This window comes from Chiloscyllium plagiosum, unplaced genomic scaffold (genome assembly GCF_037043375.1).
Source record: "Chiloscyllium plagiosum isolate Xiang-an unplaced genomic scaffold, Cpla_swu_hap1 HiC_scaffold_27, whole genome shotgun sequence".
Taxonomy (NCBI): domain Eukaryota; kingdom Metazoa; phylum Chordata; class Chondrichthyes; order Orectolobiformes; family Hemiscylliidae; genus Chiloscyllium; species Chiloscyllium plagiosum.
Window position 1 is genome coordinate 44,780,262 of NW_028270165.1, and position 19,178 is coordinate 44,799,439.

General features: G+C 44.5%; 1 protein-coding gene and 1 long non-coding RNA gene across 2 annotated transcripts in view; one reads left to right on the forward strand and one right to left on the reverse strand.

The window, feature by feature from the left end:
- The window catches only part of LOC148143843 (uncharacterized), a 99,115-nt gene that overhangs the window by 42,728 nt on the left and 37,209 nt on the right, over positions 1 to 19,178 (reverse strand). The gene's annotated exons all lie outside the window — the stretch shown is intronic.
- Positions 846 to 17,820, forward strand: LOC148143845 (uncharacterized). The gene is made up of 4 exons (XR_015751328.1): positions 846 to 2,284; positions 7,503 to 7,693; positions 14,381 to 14,508; positions 16,918 to 17,820. It is a non-coding gene; the product is annotated as an uncharacterized LOC148143845 (long non-coding RNA).

Sequence of the window (19,178 nt, forward strand, 5' to 3'; positions counted from 1 at the left end):
ACTGTGGGAAGGGATTCCATTCCCTATCGGCACTGGAGATTTATCAGCTCAGTCGCAGTGGGGAATGGTCGTTCTTCAAAACATTATTACAACATTATCCCCCATTGACTAAAACACATTCACGCTGCCCGATTACCTTGAACTTATATAAGTTCTGTCATAGCATCTTTAATAATAGCTTTGAATATTTTCCCTTTGACATATGTTAAGGTAAATGGTCTGCAGTTTCTTGTTCTCGGCCTCCTTTTTTGAAGAAAAGAGTTTTCCAATCTAAAGGAACCTTCCCTGAAACTAATGGGGTTTGGAAAATTAAAACCAATGCATTAACTATTTCACCGGCAGTTTTTCTTTAAGGGTCTTGGATGAAATCCTTCGAGTACCTGGGACTTGTCAGCTCATAGTTCCACCACTTTACTCAGTACTACTTCCCTGGTAATTGTTACTGTCTTCAGTGCCTCCTTCCCTTTCAGTTCCTGATTTCTAGCTGGTTCTGGGCTATTACTTGTATCCTCTCTAGTGAAGATAGATTCAAATTCTTTTCAATTCATCTGCCATCTCTTTATCCTCTGTTATTGAATCCCCAGACATTTTCTACAGAACCAACATTTACTTTGTTAACTTTTTTTAAGAAAAGCTGATGAAACTTTCCTTCCTGTTTTTATATTTTTGGCTAACTTTCTAACTCTAATTGCTGTGCTCCTGCCTGCATTATTTCTGATGTTTTGTCCCAGCTCTCAACTCTCGCATCAATCTGTCTGCTTATTCTATAGAACTGACCTTGGTTAAGTGTTGCAAAACACACAAAGGTAAGTCTTTCCTCTCCAGAAAGTCTTAGTACTTAACACAATAACATTCACTTTGAAATATTGTTCATTCCAACTTTACCAAGCATATCCTCCAGATTCAAAATCCCACAATGACACCTAATTTTGTTATAGTCTCTAATTTTGAAGAGACATTTGAATACCCAGTGATTAACTGGAAAAACTGCTCATTAACTTCTCACATTTTAAACAAAATAAATTACCAATTAACAGGAGTAACTTAGCAGAATAACATGTATGGCCTTAAATGGTAAATCTAGTTTTCTTTCAATTGACGGAGCATGTCCACACCAGGGAGAAGTCGTTCACCTGCTCCATGTGCAGCAAGGGGTTCAACCAATCATCCACCCTGGTGACCCACCAGTGGGTCCACACAGGGGAGAAGCCATTTACCTGCTCTGTGTGCGGGAAAAGATTCGTTCAGTCCTCCAACCTGCAGAGTCATCAGCGGGTCCACGCTGGGGAGAGCCGTTCACCTGCTCAGTGTCCAGGAAGGGATTCATTGATTGGTCTTCCCTGTTGAGACACCAGCCTGTCCACAGTGGGGAGAGACCATTCACCTGCTCCATTGGCAGAAAGGTGTTCAATCAGTCATCCCATCTAATCAGACACCAATCCAGCCACACCGAGTAGAGAACGTTTGGATGCTTGTTGGTGTGACTTGTATTAGTATTCAAGAGGGCATACTTTCCCTGGTGAGTTGAGCACATATTAAGATACATTTACTGATTTGGAACATGCAGTGGAATTGGGAGGTGTATACATGTCATGTTTGACTCTGTGAAGAAATCTACCCTGTAGATTGGCTCAGGTTTCTCCCACCCCCACAAGGCTGTTAGGACGATAACATGGCGTGAGATGTTGTATAATAGGTCTCCTTACTAACCCACTCACAAACACTTTCTATTTACTCATTCATAAGTCTTTACTAACCTGCTCACAAGAGCCCTATATCTAATAATACCACATTCCCATTTCATTCATTTATAATTCCTTGCTATAATGCGGCTTCATTCATTCATTCATTCATAAAACCGTGGTTTTGCAGTATATTTTGAGATTACAAGATAGACTAAATTAAAACACCCCTTTCAACTCATTCCTGCTTTTTCACACCTTCAACCCTTATCAGCTCTTGCTACAAGCAGTGTTTAGGCCTATTTCTACATCAAAAGCTCCCTCTGAATCACTGTCAAAATAGTAATGTATTCAGAACAATACCAGTCCCCCGCCATCTTCTCTCCATGAAAGTCTTGTCTTATGAAAGATTATAATATTAATCAACCCTTGTCAACCATCTCTCAGGACCTGAATAGATACAGAACATCAAACAGTTTCCCTGACTCACAGCCACTGTCCCCTTTAAGAAACTGACTGTCGAGACTTCGCTTCTGTGAAATTGCATGAATGAATGAAACTCACGCCGGCAAATACTCAACAAATCTCACAACCCAGCTACGGTAAGCAGTTTAATATTCTTTTATTCGGGGCAGGTACCATGTCTAACTTATTTAGAGCATACAGTCCTAGTATTTTTTACTAACATTTACTAACTTAAAAGACTAAAGGACTGACACCTCTTAATAATGCAGGCCTAGTATTTTTACTAACATTTACGAACTTAAAAGACAAAAGGACTGATACCGCTTAATTCTGCAAGCAGACCATACAGACAATCTCAATCCTATCGGGGTAGCAGCCAGCATTTGTGTACAATAGATAAAACGCTGGAAAACCATAGTAACGGAATGTTAGTATATGTAAGAACTGTGTGTAAAGGGGCTGCTGTAAGGACGGTCTTTCAGGATTCCATCACCACCTCAAACTTGTACAACTTGCAGTTGCTGAATAAAGAGGCTATTTTGACCACTCACTGATTTTGGTTGCTATTTGAACACGATCCCATAACAGGAACAGAGAATGCTCGCCAGTGCTGAAGGCTGGACAAAAAGGAAATCTAAAGTTTCTGACGGTGGCTTTTGTGAGAAATACCCGGAGCCATTTGGAAATTGTCAGGGTCCGGGTGACCCAGTGATGTTCCCGGGCTCTAAGCCACACAACAAGTGACCTTTCCATCCAACTTGGCCACACTGACCAGGTATCCGAAATTAATCTCATCCCATTTGCCAGCAGTTGACCCATACCTCTCTCAACTCATGTATCCACCCAGATGCCTTTGAAATGTTGTAACTGTACCAGTCTCCACCACTTCCTCTGGCAGTTAATGCCATACACACATCACCTCCTGTGTGAAAAGGTTGCCCCTTAGATCCCCTTCTCTCTCACCTTAAACCTATGTCCTCTAGTTTTGGACATCAAAGTGTCTGGTTCCATGCTGTACAGCTCGATGAATCTTGTGGAAATGATAATATATTGGTGGGACACACTTGATGGGCCAAAGGGCCTTATTTGTCCTGTCTGATTCTGTGATCAGAAAACTCCAATAGGGTTCCCCAAAAAGCATGCCTCCCTGTGACTTTCAGAAACAGACACCATTTATAACAGGTTAATGCAATATTAAACTTTACGTGGAGTTTAAGAACAGACATTGTTCCATTAGAGCATGTTCCTTCTGTGCTGAAACCATTCTATTGTTTGTGGGAGATCAGGCTGAGGAGCTTTAACTATTTAGGTTTAGATGTTACGCATGTAAGTCTGGAATAACTGTGGATTAGGAATCATGTTTAGGGAGAATGGTATTCCCAACCTCTGTAATCCTGTTGGGTTAGAGAGAGAGAGAGAATGTCACACCTACAGAGCACACAGAAGAATTGTGCAGCTTGTCCAGTCTGTTGAGTTGGTTCTGCTCTCAGACAAGACTGGATGTAGCTTTTGATGGATCCCTATTAAACACTACATTAGAACACTCCAAATCCAAGGAATGTATCATGGGCAAATCAAACAGGACATTTGGAGAAACAGGTGCTGACATTTCTATCCTTGTGTGGACTGGGGGGCGCGGGGTGGTGGTGAAGTCTTCAGGTCAGGAAACGTGTGGAGAGAGAAACAGTTAATGTCTCGAGTCTGATTTCACGCTTGTTCAAAACTGAAAGGGGCTGGGAAATGCTGGTTCTTATGTCGTAGACAGAGAAGGGACTAAGAGCGAGGGGAACACATGGTGAGAGTACCCAGAGCCAAATGCATAGATTGCTAACAATGGTGAACAAGTAATTGAGATCATTTGGGTGTTAATGAAGGTATGAAAGGAAGAAAGCTTCCACACTGCTCAGAACAAAGTCAACAAGACACGCCTGTGTGAGCAAATGGAACAAAACTGGAGAAGACTAAGCAGGGCAGACTCATACAGTGAATGGTAGAGCCCTGGGAAGTGTTGCTGAATAAATAGTACCAGGAGTGTGGGCACATAATTCTTTGAAAGTGGAAGGGTGGTCAAGAAAGTGCTTGCTTTCATGGGTCACAGCATTGAGTATAGGAGTTGGGACATTATTTTGTGGCTGTACAGGACATTGGTGAGACCACTTTTAGAACACAGCATGGAAGTCTAGTGGCCATTCATGTGGAAGGACCCTGTTAAACTTGAGAGGCTGCAGAAAAGAGTTGCAGGGATGTTGCTGGGACTGGAGGTTGAGTTATAGGGAGAGACTGGGGAGTTTTAACCCTGGAGCATCAGCACCTGAGGAGTGACCATACAGAGGTTTATACAATTATGATGGGCCTGGAGAGGGTGAATACGAAGGTCTTTTATCCTCAGGGTACAGAGTCCAGAACTAGAGGGCATAGAACATAGAACAATACAGCACGATGTTATGCCAAATATTTGTCCTAGCTTCGGCACCTATCCATGTACCTATCCAATTGCTACTTAAAGGTCACCAATGCTTCTGACTCTGCCACTCCCACAGGCAGCGCATTCCATGCCCCCACCACTCTCTGTGTAGAGAACCTACCCCTGACAGCCCCCTATACCGTCCATCCTTCAACTTAAATTTATGTATCCTTGTAACACTCTGTTGTACCCGGGGAAAACGTCTCTGACTGTCTACTCTATCCATTCCCCTGATCATCTTATAAACCTGTATCAAGTCACCCCTCATCCTTCGCCGTTCCAATGAGAAAAGGCCTAGCACTCTCAACCTATCCTCGTACGACCTATTCTCCATTCCAGGCAACATTCTGGTAAATCTCCTCTGCACCCTCTCCAAAGCTTTCACATCTTGCCTAAAGTGAGGTGACCAGAACTGCACGCAGTACTCCAAATGTGGCCTTACCAAGGTCCTACACAGCTGCAACATCACCTCATGACTCTTGAATTCAATCCCTCTACTAATGAATGCTAATACACCATAGGCCTTCTTACAAGCTTTATCCACCTGAGTGGTAACTTTCAAAAAGCTATGAACATAGACCCCAAGATCCCTCTGCTCCTCCACCTTACTAAGAACCCTACCGTTAACCCTGTATTCTGCATTCTTATTTGTCTTTCCAAAATGGACAACCTCACACTTGACAGGGTTGAACTCCATCTGCCACTCCTCAGCCCAGCTCTGCATCATATCTAAGTCCCTTTGCAGCTGACAACAGCTCTCCTCACTATCCACAAATCCACTAATCTTCGTATCATCTGCAAATTTACTGACCCACCCTTCGACTCCCTCTTCCAAGTCATTAATAAAAATTACAAACAGCAGAGGACCCAGAACTGATCCCTGCTGAACTCCACTTGTAACTGAAGCTCCAGGCTGAATATTTACCATCTACCACCACTCTCTGACTTCGACCAGTTAGCCAGTTCTCCATCCAACTGGCCAATTTTCCCACGATCCCATGCCTCCTGACTTTCCGCATAAGCCTACCATGGGGAACCTTATCAAATGCCTTACTAAAATCCATGTACACTACATCCACTGCTCTACCCTCATCCACATGCTTGGTCACCTCCTCAAAGAATTCAATAAGACTTGTAAGGCAAGATCGACCCGTCACAAATCCGTGCTGGCTGTCCCTAATCAAGCAGTGTGTTTCCAGATACTCATAAATCCTATCCCTCAGTATCCTTTCCATTACTTTGCCTACCACCAAAGTAAGACATAGGTTTAAGCATAGGTTTAAGGTGAGAGGGGGAAAGATTTATAAAGGACCTAAGGGGCACCTTGTTCATGCTTAGGATGGTGTATGTATGGAATGAGCTGCCAGAGGAAGTGGTGGAGGTGGGAACAATTACAACATTTGAAAGGTGTCTGGATGAAGGGTTTGGGTTTAGAGGGATAGCAGCCAAATGCCTGAAATTGGGACTGGGTCAGATTGTTGAACCAAAAGCTCTGTTTCCGTGTCATGTAAGTCTATGACTGAAACCAGAACCTTTTGCTGATAATCTTCCAGCTGAATGTTTTTAGTGCACCCAATTTCAGGAGAATCCTGGTTGGTGAAATTGACATAAGTCCTGTTTCCTGGAAATTCTGGGAAAATAAATGTTAATAATCCTCCAGTGAGAAAAACCCTAGCTCCCTCAACCTTTCTTCATAAGACGTGCCCTCCAGTCCAGGCAGCGACCTGATAAAACTCCTCTGCACCCGCTCTAGGCTTCCATATCTTTCGTAATAATGAGGTGACCAGAACTGAACACAATATTCCAAGTGTGGTCTAACCAGGATGCTATAAAGCTGCAGGACAACCTCACAGCTCTTAAACTCAATCCCCCTAATAATGAAAACCAACACACCATAAGTCTCATTAACAACACTATCAACTTGCGTGGCAATTTTGAGGGATCTGTGGACATGGACCCCAACATTCCTCTGTTCTCCACACTGCCAAGAATCCTGCCTTTAACCCTGTGTTCTGCATTCCGATTCAACCTTCCAAAGTGGATAACGTCACACTTTTCCACGTTGAACTCCATCTGCCACTTATCAGCCCAGATCTGCATCTTGTCAATGTCTCGTTGTGGCAATAAATCAAATCAAATCAAATCAAATCTCTCACAAAGCCTGTCGATGGTTTTAATAGACACAGATCGAGAGCAACCTTATCCAGACTCTGTGCCCTCCCCTGGATTGACTTGCTTTCTCTCCAGTTGATACAAACCAACAGCTGAACTCCAGGATGAGAAAAGGAGGGGAGGGTGAGAAAAGAGGGTGTTGTGCTCACAGATGTTAGATAGAGAAAGGAAGTTGCCGTCTGGGGTAAAGCTCAGTCTTCTCTGAGTGAGAGAGGGCAGCAGAGGCTCATGGCCCACCTTCCGCATTCAGCCAATACGGGGGTGGCTCTGATTGACTGGAGGACGCGTCTCCTTCCGGTCCTCCAGAGTTTCCCAAAGGTTGGTCTGCCCGTCCATCAGAACGATGAAGGGCGGGGTCCCTTCCCGATCTCACACATGCGCACCAGCACATCCCTCACAGCATGTATGCGCTCTGCACGCGGCCAAATAGAGAGGTTTCTGCACCGCCTTGGATTGTGGGAGCTATAGCTGCCATTAATGAAATCAAGTGTCCCAAATGCCTTCTTAACCGACCCATTCACGTGGTAGTGAAATACGCGTGAGGAGCCAATCTTTAATCGATTTTAAATTTATTCACTGAGCGAAACCCTGCAGGTGTTTAACTCTAAACTCTATTTCTAACTCAGTGTCAGTATGTCGCTCTTTATCTGTCTTCAAATAAGGACGGAATCAATGCCATTCATCTGTCCCTCCTTAACATTATTTTTTTTCGTTTGTAGATTCCAACCCTCTGTTTCGATAATTTATTAAAAGTTACTTGTGCTACATGGAAGTTGCCAGCATTTAGTTTCCCTGGAGAAGGGGGTGGTCAATATGCTGCACGGTGACCCACAATGCCCTTCGGCAGGGAATTCCAGGATTTAGACCCAGCGACACTGAAGGAATGGCAATATGTTTCCATGTCAAGATGGTGAGTGGCTTGGAGGGTTACTTGCAAGAGGTTGTGGTCCCAAGTATCTGTTGTCCTGGTCCTTCTAGGTGGAAGTGGTTGTTGGTTTGGAAGATATTTTCTCAGGATTAGATTAGATTAGATTACAGTGTGGAAACAGGCCCTTCGGCCCAACAAGTCCACACCGACCCGCCGAAGCGAAACCCACCCATACCCCTACATTTACCCCTTACCTAACACTACGGGCAATTTAGCATGGCCAATTCACCTGACCCTGCACATCTTTTTGGACCTTTGGTGAATTTCTGCAGTGCGTCTTCTAAATAGTACACACTACGGCTTCTGAATGTGGATGTATGTGGAAATGGTGCCAATCAAGCAGGCGACTTTTTCCTGAATGGTACCAATCTTTTTGAATGCTGTTGAGGCTGCATCCATCCAAGCTGGTGGGTGAGTATTCTATTTCACTGCAGACTTGTGCCTTGTAGAAGATAGAATACAGTTTGGGGAGTCAGGAGGTGAGTTACTTGTCTGAAGTATTCCTGGCCTATGATCTGCTCTTGTAGCCACTGTGTGTATGTGGTTCTTCGAGTTGAGTTTCTGCTCAATGTTCAACCCCAAGGATATTGATCATGGGGCATTTAGTGACAGTAACATTGTTGATATCACAGGTCAGTGGTCAGATTATCTCTTTTGTGGATGAGTCACTCCTTGGCATTTTGCAAGGCATGCATGTTACTTGCTACTCATCAGCCCATTGGATGTGGTTTAGATCTTGTTGCATTTCAAACTGAACTGTTCAGTTTGTGAGGAGTTGTGAATAGTGCTAAACATTGTGCAATTAGTGGCGAACATCTCCACCTTATGATGGACGAAGGTCATTGATGAAGATGGTTGGGCCTAGAACACTACCCTATGAACTCCTGCAGAGACGTCCTGGAGATGACTGACCTCCAACAGCCATAGCCATCTTTCCATATGCCAGGTATGACTTAACAATTAAGACACACAAACACTATTTCACAACTAATTGAAAGAATAGGTATGAGACACCCCTCTTCTGGGTGTCTCCAGTGAAAGTGTTTCTAGAACTGAAAAAATCTGATAAGTGTTGACTTTCATCAACTTTTTTGATCTTGGCAGTTTCCTTTCTCTCCAACATTTGCATCATGTTAGCAAGTTGAATAATTCTTCTTTTTTCAGCAAAATGTTTTACAGAAGGTAACATTCTTAATATCTGTGTAACATTCCGTGGGAAAACTTTCAGTCTGCCAGTTGTAGCAAATTTCTCTGAAAATATTTGACAAATGCACTTACAAGATGCAGTGTTCCCAAAGTTAAAGTACTTTTAACAGCCCCTTTATATTTTCCAAAATTCCCAAGAAAGGGGACATGAGCCACTTTTACCCACCACAAATCTGCTGAAACTGGAATAGACTTAGAGAGTCACACTGCATGGAAACAGGCTCTTCGGTTCAACTCATCCATGCTGAGCAAATTTCCCAATATGACTCAGTCCCAAGTTCCAGTATTTGCCCTATATCCTTCTAAACCCAAAATATTTATCTGGGCACATTTTAATTTTGTAATTGTCCCACCTCCAACACTTCGTCTGGCAGTTCATTTCATACATGCACCACCCTCTGCATGAAAATTTGTCCCTTAGGTCTCTTTTAAATCTTTCTATTCTCACCTAAAACTTATGCCTTCTAGTTTGCGACTCACCCACCCTGGGGAAATAGACCTAGGCTATTCGCCGTATCTATGCCCCTCATGATTTTATAAACCTCTATAAGGTCACACCTCAGGCTCTGATACTCCAGGGTAAACAAAAACATGCCCCAGCCCCTCTCTCTTTCAGTCTGTGTAACTGATTAAAGCTCCTTCCCACAGTCAGCTCACTGGGACACACTCACTCTCAGTCTGTGTAACCAGTTAAAACTCAGTTCACTGGTGTGTTCCTGCCTGAGTGCTTCTCTGGTCACACTGATGTCCAGTACCTTTTGAAGCATGTAGAATGGATTTCTCCTTCCAAATTCAAACCCCCAATGATATTGAGTGACCCTGTCAGATCTTGTTATGGAATTTCTTCCGAGATTTGTATCTGCAGATCTTCCCCTTCTGATACCCTGTAAATAAAGTTGAAAAAGTCATTACTGTCCATACCAAATAGAAATTCTGATTATATTGTATGTGTCTGTGTGTTTAAAGTACAAAACCAGTAACATACAATCGGTATTACATAGAACATAGAACATTACAGTGCAGTACAGGCCCTTCGGCCCTCGATGTTGCGCCAACCTGTCATACCAATCTGAAGCCCATCTAACCTACACTATTCCATGTACGTCCATAAGCTTGTCCAATATGATTAAATGTACATAAAATTGGCAAATCTACTATCATTGTAGGCAAAGCATTCCATACCCTTACTACTCTCTGAGTAAATAAACTACCTCTGACATCTGTCCTATATCTATCACCCCTCAATTTAAAGCTATGCCCCCTTGTGCTCGTCGTCACCATTCTTGGAAAAAGGCTCTCCCTGTCCACCCTATCTAACTCTCTGATTATCTTATATGTCTCTATTAAGTCACCTCTCAACCTTCTTCTCTCTAACGAAAACAGCCTCAAGTCCCTCAGCCTTTCCTCGTAAGACCTTCCCTCCATACCAGACAACATCCTAGTAAATCTCCTCTGCACCCTTTCCAAAGCTTCCACATCCTTCTTATAATGTGGTGACCAGAACTGTACACAAGACTCCAAGTGCGGCCGCACCAGAGTCTTGTACAGCTGTAGCATAACCTCATGGTTCCAGAACTCGATCCCTCTATTAATAAAAGCTAAAACACTGTATGCCTTCTTAACAGCCCTGTCAACCTGGGTGGCAACTTTCAAGGATCTGTGTACCTGGACACCGAGATCTCTCTGCTCATCTACACTACCAAGAATCTTACCATTAGCCCAGTACTTTGCATTCTGGTTACTCCGACCAAAGCGAATCACCTCACACTTGTCCGCATTAAACTCCATTTGCCACCTCTCAGCCCAGCTCTGCAGCTTATCTATGTCTCTCTGTAACCGACAACATCCTTCATCACTATCCACAATTCTACCGACCTTAGTGTCATCTGCAAATTTACTAACCCACCCTTCTACGCCCTCATTCAGGTCATTTATAAAAATGATGAACAGCAGTGGACCCAACACCGACCCTTGTGGTACACCACTGGTAACCGGACTTCAGGATGAACACTTCCTGACAACCATCACCCTCTGTCTTCTTTCAGCAAGCCAATTACTGATCCAAATTGCTATATCTCCCATAATCCCACTCCTCCGCATTTTGTACAATAGCCTACTGTGGGGAACCTTATCGAATGCCTTGCTGAAATCCATATACACCACATCAACTGGTTTACTCTCATCTGCCTGTTTGGTCACCTTCTCAAAGAACTCAATAAGGTTTGTGAGGCACAACCTACCCTTCACAAAACTGTGCTGACTATCCCTAATCAAATTATTCTTTTCTAGATGCTTATAAATCCTATCTCTTATAACCTTTTCCAACACTTTACCAACAACTGAAGTAAGGCTCACTGGTCTATAATTACCAGGATTGTCTCCCCTTCTTGAACAGGGGATCCACATTTGCTATCCTCCAGTCTTCTGGCACTATTCCTGTAGACAATGACAATTTAAAGATCAATGCCAAAGGCTCGGCAATCTCCTCCCTGGCTTCCCAGAGGATCCTAGGATAACTCCCATTCGGCCCAGGGGACTTATCTATTTTCGCACTCTGTAGAATTTCTAATACCTCTTCCTTGTGAACCTCAATCACACTTAGTCTAGTAGACTGTATCTCAGTAATCTCCTCGACAACATTGTCATTTTCCAGAGTGAATACTGTTGACAAATATTCATTTAGTGCTTCCCCTATCTCCTCTGACTCCACACACAACTTCCCACTACTATCCTTGATTGGCCCTAATCTTACTCTCATCATTCTTTTATTCCTTAAATACCAATAGAAAGCCTTAGGGTTTACCCTGATCCTATCCGCCAACAACTTCTCATGTCTTATCCTGGTTCTTCTGAGCTCTCTCTTTAGGTCTTTCCTGGCTACCTTGTAACCCTCAAGCGCCCTAACTGAGCCTTCACATCTCATCCTAACATAAGCCTTCTTCTTCCTTTTGACCAGAGATTCCACTTCTTTCGCAAACCATGGCTCGCGTGCTCTACAGCTTCCTCCCTGCCTGACAGGTATATACTTTTCTAGGACACACAGTAACTTTTCCTTGAATAAGCTCCACATTTCTAATATGTCTATCCCCTGCAGTTTCCTTCCCCATCCTATGCTTCCTAAATCTTGCAGAATTGATTTAAAATACACAGGAGACGTGAGGAAGGAGGTTTCAGGACATGGCACTCTCTGAACCCTAACAGGGTGTTGCAAGGGGCAATGAAAAGATTTCAAAATGAAGTGGGTGGTCAGAGGGTTGTACAGTACAGAAACTCGACCCTTCAATCCGTCTCATCCATGCTGACCAGATATCCTAAATTAATCTATCGCATTTGCCAGCATTTGGCCAATATCCGTCTAAACCCTACCCATTCAAGTACCCATCCAGATGCCTTTTAAATGTTGCATTGGGACCAGCCTCCACCATTTCCTCTAGCAGCTCATTGCACGCACGCACCACCCTCTGTGTGAAAAAGTATAAACCTATGCCTTCCTCACCAAACCACGCCCCCTCCCCCGTTTTATCTGCACTTTGGGAATCTCTGGACTTGGACAGTAAAGTCCTCTTGTAGGGACCCACTATTTATTGCATACTTCCTTCCCTTATTAAATTTCTCAGAATGCCTGAAGATTGAATTCCATCGCTCTACCCCATTTACCAGCTGATCGATATCAGAGTGTAGCCGGAGACCATCCTCCTGACTATCAACACTATCACCTTTCCAACGTTTACTCCTAGACTGAGGGGATGGGGGCAGCACAGTCTCTGGCTGAGCAGTGGGAATTGTGTGTGTATGTGTGTATGTCACTTGCAGGGAGGACACTTTCTGAGCTCCCTTTTCTTCATTTTTTTATTCTCCCCAAGTCGATGCAGTTTGAGTTTCTTAAAACAAAAAAAAAGCAGGGTTTAATTTTAACTTCCCACTGGTTGAAACTTTGTCCTCCCCTCCAATGTCTGAGAGTGAGACACTTTCCTTCCCCTCCCTCCATGGGTAACACAGAATTGTGGGACTGGTATCTGACTGGTACTGGGGAGAGAGAGAGAGAGAGAGAGAGAAAGAAAGAAAGAAAGAATGTCACATCTAAAGAGCAGACAGAAGAATTGTTACGCTTGTTCAGTCAGTTGAGGTGGTTCTGCACACAGATGAGACTAGATGCTGCTTTTTCTGTATCATAATTAAACCCTACAATGGAACACCCTAAATTCAAGGAATGTTGAAAGGGCAAATCGAGTGAACGCATGGAAAACTGCTTAAAGATTGGCTAGCCTTTAACTTCACCAATTAGAAGTTGCTGGTTTGACAGCTCTCGTAATCATAGGATCCCTACAGTGTGGGAGCAGGCCATTCCACCCATTGAGTCCACACTGACCCTCTGAACAACATCCCACCCAGACTCAAAAATCTACACTGCATGTGTGCAGAGAAGGGGATGTTGGAAGTGAGTGGGATGCTTTTACCACCAGCCCCCCTCTCCAAGACACAAAAATTCACACAGTGTCCCCGTCAATTCCTCCTGCCACCCACACGACCTACTGTCCATTCTCTCTCTCTCCCCCCACCCTGTGCACCCGTTATCCCACCCACTTCCCACTGTCTGCCTCCCCATGCATTCTCTCTCTTCCCCTCATCCTCTGCTCTCCATCTCTCCCATCTATATTCTCTCTCCACCCACCCTCTGCCCCCTATCCATTCTTCCATCGCCCTCCACCGTCTGTTGTCCAGTCATTCTCTCCTGCCCACCCCACCCACTACCCCTGTCCATTCTCTCTCTGTCCCCATACTCTAAACGCCGACTATTCTCTCCCCCTCCCCATTCTCTGACGCCCCATTCTTTGGTCCGCCACCCTCTGCCCTGCAGGTCTTTCTCTTCTCCCCAGCCTTTGCCCCCCTCAGTCTTTCTCTAACCCCACCCTCTGTCCCCCCAGTCTTTCTCTTCTCCCCAACCTCTGCCCCCCTCAGTCTTTCTCTAACCCCACCCTCTGTCCCCCCCAGTCTTTCTCTTCTCCCCAACCTCTGCCCCCCCTCAGTGTTTCTCTAACCTCACCCTCTGGCCCCACAGTCTTTCTCTTCTCCCCAACCTCTGCCCCCCTCAGGCTTTCTCTAACCTCACCCTGTGGCCTGCCAGTCTTGCTGTAGCCACATCCTCTGCCCCCGTCCATATTCTGTATCTCTACCCCACATCCATTCTCTGCCCTGCATGCATTCTCTCTCTTTTCTCCCCAGTGCCCCCTCCCCACCCTGGTCTTTCTCATGCCTCCAGACGTCTTTGATCACTGTATCAAGCCCTTCTCAGAAGAGAGAGAGAGAATGGATGGTGATGACTCAACTGGGAGTCGGGGTAACAAATGTCTGATCTTTAAAAATGAAAATAGCTAAAATGATATATTTGGAAACATAATTAAAGTTTGAAAGCACGTTCAACTTTTAAAAAGAGCTGCTGAAATCTTTCTGATTCTTGCGCAGTTCGACCACAGCTCAGGACAGGCTGGAAGGGGTGAATGGCCAATTCCTAGTCTCATGAAACTGGTTCCAACTATTCGTGTGGAGAAAATGTAGAGAATCACCAGGAGACACAGAGAGTTCTTCAAGAAGTGAGTCTTTTATTTGAAAACACAAAACCGTGACACTGAGAATGCAGATTCTTGAATGCCCACGAACCTCAGGGTCCGTGGTTTTTTATATTTATTTTTCATGTTCCTCTTAGCTTATCAGCACGTCCAACTATATTAATCAAAAGTACCTCACTCGAGCTACACAATGAACCAGTGGTGTTAGTTCCCATTATCTCTTTAGTTGTGCCCTTATAGTTTTTTCCTACATTCTACTTAATGTTATTCTAATGTCACAGTTAGATATTTATTGTCAACTTTTGCAATAATAGTCTTTCATTCCAGACCCTACTTAATATTTTCCTAATGTCATGATTAGATATTTATTGTCAATAGTCTCAAGCAGGCTGACTCTACTAATTATTAATTAGATATTTAATGTCATGTCCCAAATATTTATTGTCCCAATCCTGTCAATCATATTTAGTAGGTGAGGCTAACTTTACCGACTGTTATCTCATCTTGCCATAGTGACCTTTCAGCCTCAACCTTACTCTGCTAATTAGAGTAAGAGCTTTCCACTATCCTTTGCAACAAATTGGCAGTGGTCTCCAGGCTCTAACCCTTCCCATGCTTTCATGCTCTTTTTTTTCCATACTATCTAAAGATAGAGTCACAGAGTTGTAGAGCACAGAAACAAACCCTTCGGTCCACACTGACCAGATTTCCTAAATTAATCTAGTGACCCATATGCCAGCATTTTGCCCCTTATCCCTCTGAATCTTTCCTATTCATATCCCCATACAGATGCATTTTAAATAATGTAATTGTACCAGCCTCCACCACTTCCTCTGGCAGCTCATTCCATAAACATACCACCCTCTGTGCGAAAAGATTGCCCCTAAGGACCCTCAGAAATCTTTCCCCTCTCACCCTAAATCTATGCCCTCCAGTTCTGGTCTCAGCGCCTTGTCCCCACAACAAAGGGAAAAGACATACAAAAATTGAGCAGCCAGACAAAATGCAAAAGGAATAAAATATCGAGCCACAGGGATAAAAATTGTGGCTCTATCTTTTTCCCCTATTGGCATTTGGACACAAAATCTGTCAGTAACACCAACATCCCCGTAGAGCATACTGCGCATGTTTACCGGTTGTAGCAACGCAGTGCGCATGCTGGCCAGTGTAAGCAAAACACTGAGCATGCTCATCACCATGCGCAAAAAAAGGCGCGAGACCTACTTTTGATTGACCAATAGGCAGCATTGGAGGACTGGAAGAAGACTGGTCCTCCTACCAATCAGAGCCAGCCCATTGTCTGAATGCGGAAGTTGGACCATGAACTTCTCAAGCTGTGACTCCTGATCCTCTCTGAATAAAGATTGAGCTTTACCCAGACTGCAAATTCCTTCCTGTGTCCCAGATATGTGACTACGGTACTCTCTTATCTCGCTCCCTTTTCCATTTCTTTTTCATTCTGGGGTTCAATTGTTGACTTGCAGCAATTGAAAGGAAAGAGACTGAATCCGGGAGGGACAGACTCTGGAAACGTTGATCCAGGTCTGTGTCTCAATTCGCAAAATAGACAGGCAGGAGGTGGAAAAGTCGACGTTTCACAACCACTTACTGATAGGAAGGAAATCCTAATTGCACACAATGGTTAGGCCACATTTGGAACAATGTCCTGTACAGCTCCAACATAACTTCCCAAGTCCTATACTCAGAAGATTGGGAAAGTTTTCAAAACTTACAAAAGACTGCTGGGAAAGAATGTAGGGACAAACCGAACCTTTGAGGGTCAGCTTGGAGGCATCAAGGTCTCAGGACAAGGGGGTGGGGATGACCCCAGCTATGGGCCACGTGTGAGCAAACGGTTCCAGATTGATTTACGATATCTGGTCATTACAGACGAGTTGGACCGAAGGGTCTGTTTCTGTACTGTATATCTCTATGACTCTGGCTTTCCACTAACGTTTGCCATGTCAGTATATTCAATTTCTCTCTGGTGTCAGTGTTAAGACCTTGACGTCTCATTTTGCTTCCCCTTCCCAGGGATGTTAACCATCTTGTTTCTGGTTGTTCCTCAAGAAGCTGCGTGGCAGCTTCATCCTGAATTGACACACATTTTATTTGCTTCCCAAAGTCAGACCTGCTCACTCTCAGCAGGATCCCAGTGTTGTGAAAGATATTAACTTTCAGGTGGAGGTATCCAAAATGCAGAGAGATGTCAGTCTTAATGTTTTTGCTTTTCTGTCCCTGTAAGATCCTGAATCAGCACCTTCAGGAGAATTAGTTAGAGCGGAGTGAGAACAGAGGGGGAGAGAGAGTGGGATGGTGCTTTCAATTTTGTGGAATAATAAAAGAAAAGAATATTCTGCAGAAAGTAGAATTCCTTGTTCTGAATTTCTACCCTGGTCTGATAGTGATGACTTTTGTAATCTCTTTTTACAGCGTATTTGAAGATCTGAAGGCGGAAGTTTCTCAATCAACTTATGAAGACCTTATGCCCGAAACATTGACCCTCCTGCTCCTCGGATGCTGTCTGACATCCCTGTGCTTTTCCAGTGCCACATTTTTCGACTGACTCTCCAGCATTTGCGGTCCTCACTTCAACATCAATGTCTGACAGTCACTCAGTCCACCAGGACCGCAACGATTTTCGACTGTGATTTCTGTGAGAGGGATCAAAGCTTTTTGGTTCCTGTCTGAGTATGTTTTCAGCATCAGTGGGACTGGATGAGAGACCCCACTGTTGCAGCTCACTGAGTGTGGAGCCTGAAACAGTTATACGGCCTGGGAAGAGGAATTCACAGCAGGGAGGGGCTGGAAATGCTTTTATGTGCAGCTGAAGCTTCGGCCGTGGAGAAACCGTGGAAGTGTGGCGACTGTGGGAAAGGCTTCCGTTTCCCATCTGCCCTGGAGACTCATTGGCGCAGTCACACCGGGGAGAGGCCATTCCCCTGCACCGACTGCGGGAAGGCTTTCAGACATTCCTCCCACCTGCTGGCCCACCAACAGGACCACACAGGGGAAAAGCCCTTCAGCTGTCCCGATTGTGGGAAGGCCTTCATGTTTTTCTCTGCCCTGTTGGCCCACCGGTGGGTCCACGCGGGGGAGAGGCCCTTCAGCTGCCCCGAGTGTAGGAAGGCCTTTACCTCGGTCTCCACCCTGCTGAGGCACCAGCAGATCCACACCGGGGAGAGGCCGTTCACCTGCTCTCAGTGCGGGAAGGGCTTCACCTATTCCTCCCACCTGAACAAGCACCAGCGAGTTCACAGGGGGATTGAAGGAGTGACGGCCGAGTGCCATTATCGATTGGACCATCAACCCAGTTCCGGGGACTCCCGGATTCGAATCCCGCCACAACAGAAGGCAGAATTGGTATTTCGTCAGAAATGTGGAGTTCGGAATCTAACGATGAGACCGTTTCAGGGAGGAGGTGGTGGGGAGAAAGCCCCCATCTGATTCACTCTCTCCCTTGTTAGGGAAGGCAACCGCCATTGTGGGAAAGGATTCACTCAGTCATTCCAGCTGCATCCTTCACCCAGTCTGGTTGACTCTACACTGCCCTCTCCCCACTGGCAAATGAGCAGGGAGAAACTTACCAGGATACAGGGTATGGGTTGAAATTGCTGAGTGAGGCAATATTTCCTCCAGGTTATGGCTGTAACAGGGATCCAATTACAACCTGGTGCTGCCCAATAGTAAAGACAGTGGGGTGTGTGTGGGCTTTGATCTTGAGCTGTTTAAAAAGCAGCTACTTTGTCTATGCCTTTTTGCAGGGGGGGATCTGAAGCTGTAACAAAGTTGAGTCACAATAAAGGTTACCTGAACTTACTGCCGGGCTCAGACTCTCAATGAAGGCTTTGAGCTCCAAGAGGTTTTTTGTTTAAAGCTGCTCCTCTCTTTCAGCTTCCTGCAGAGTTTCCAATGTCGTGTATCAGATGGAGCAGTGAATGAGTAGCTAGTATTGTTAGAAATTGTAAATCTTTCAGGTACTGCGTTGTTTCATCAGCATTGTAAAGTTTACTGGCAGCACCAGGAGGTGTGGGCTGTGTTCACTAGAAATGATGTGGAGATGTTGGTATTAGACTGGGTTGATAAAGTTAAAAAATCACACAATACCAGGTTATTGTCCAACAGGTTTATTTGGAAGCACTAGTTTTCTGAGTGCTGCTCCTTCATCGGGTAGCTGTGGAGCAGCATCGTAAGACACAGAACGTATATCAAAAGATCAGTATCATGCAACTAATAGAATATATTGAACAAGCCTAGATTGCTGTCAAGTCTTTCATCTCTTAGAATGGGTGTAGGTTTTGGTTCATTAACGTGTAACTGCCAGAACATCTTTTAAGTCACATTCTTGAGATGACTTAAGGTTTTATCAAAAAGGTGACACCTCAGCTCAGACAATGCATTTCAAGGTGTGAGATTTGAGTCTGTCAGTATTCCAATCTTGAATCAGACTGGTTCTGTTTCCAAAGGAGCAATTCATAAAATATTACATGGATTGACTGCCTGGAAATTGTATACTTTTTGAGCAAAATTGAATGTATCTGCAAATATAATTCTGCCAGTACAAATTCACCCCAAAGAATTGTGTGTGCAAGCATGTGAGAGTGTGTACATGCTTGGTAAAGTGTGAGTGTGATGGAGTATAAGCCTGTGAGAGTATTTGGGGGTATACATGTGTGTGTGTGTGTCTGAGGGGG